General features: G+C 70.4%; 1 protein-coding gene across 1 annotated transcript in view; it reads left to right on the top strand.

Annotated features, from left to right (window-relative positions):
• TCF3 (transcription factor 3) overlaps window positions 1–1163 on the top strand; it is a 27812-nt gene that overhangs the window by 13527 nt on the left and 13122 nt on the right. The window lies entirely within an intron of this gene.

Below are 1163 nucleotides of genomic sequence, written 5' to 3'. Positions count from 1 at the left end.
GAGGCCCCCCCCGGGCCCGGTCCCGGCTGCTCCGTCCTCCGGTCACCGGCCGGGGTTTGGACCCGTGGCTGACCACGTGAGGTTCTGGTTCTGGACACCCTGGCCCGGGGGTGGGGGTCCAGAATCAGCATCTGCAGGGGAGGGGTTCTGGTTTGCAGGAAACTGACCGCTGACCAGAGGGCTGGGCTGAGCCCTGGGGAGCCTGGTGGGCGCCATGGAACGGGCTCCCCGAGAGGGTGGATGGCAGGGGTGAGCCAGACCCAGCCGGGTGGGCTCCCTGGGTCAGCGGGGCCCGTGTCTTCGAGCCTGTCCCAGGAGGACAGCCTGGCGAGTTCGGCGGCTTGTGCTGGGTGCAGGGCGCCCCGGCAGCTCTCAGACCTGGGGGGACGGGACGGGCGGGAGGGTGGGCAGGTGGCCGCGGCTCTGGGGTCGGTGCGGAGACACCCCCACCCTGCCTCTCGCCCTTAACGGGGGTCACCGACCTTGCCCGGTCTGTGGTTTTCCGTCACCCCGCCCTGCGGTCCTCGGCCCCAGCCCACCTGAGGCTCACACACAGCGCAGCCACCGGGCCTGTCTGCACTGTGACCGAGCCGGGCGGTACTGGTGCCATCAAGCACCTGCTAGATACCAGGCCCTCCTGTCACCTGTGTCCCCAAGGGCCCCGCTGCCAGGCCCTGCTCTCTGCGGGGAAGGCGAGGCGGCTGCAGGCACCTGTGTGTTCTAAAGCACAGCAAGCCCGCCTGGACCTCGGACCCTGGTCTCGGGTGCTCCCCGGGGCCTGGGGCCGGGGTGCCGCTCAGTGTGACTGAGGCCGGGCTCCGGGGACAGTGGCCTTCAGGGCAGTTGTCTTCCAAGGACTCGGTCACCAGAGAGCCCCATGTGTCCTGTCACCGGGCAGTCTGTCCTTCTTCACTCCTGCTGTCAGGGTTTGGGGCGAGCACGCACACGCACCGCACCGCACCCAGCGGGTGTTTCAGGCCACCCGACCGAGACACGGACCTGGGGGCTGGGGAACCGGGCCTTGGGGCATCAGGTTGGGGCTGGCCCTGTAGTTCCTCTGGCCCAGGGCGCCCTGGCTGGCCGCCACCCCTGCTGTCCCTGTCCCCACACAGGCTGGCTTCCTGCCGAGCGAGTTAGGCCTGGGCAGCCCCCGGGCGCTGTCG

Source organism: Tupaia chinensis, unplaced genomic scaffold, assembly GCF_000334495.1.
Source record: "Tupaia chinensis unplaced genomic scaffold, TupChi_1.0 Scaffold149964_1, whole genome shotgun sequence".
In the NCBI taxonomy this organism is placed as follows: Eukaryota; Metazoa; Chordata; class Mammalia; order Scandentia; family Tupaiidae; genus Tupaia; species Tupaia belangeri.
The sequence above is the reverse complement of the archived record's forward strand: the minus strand, read 5'-3'. Positions and strand labels throughout refer to the sequence as shown.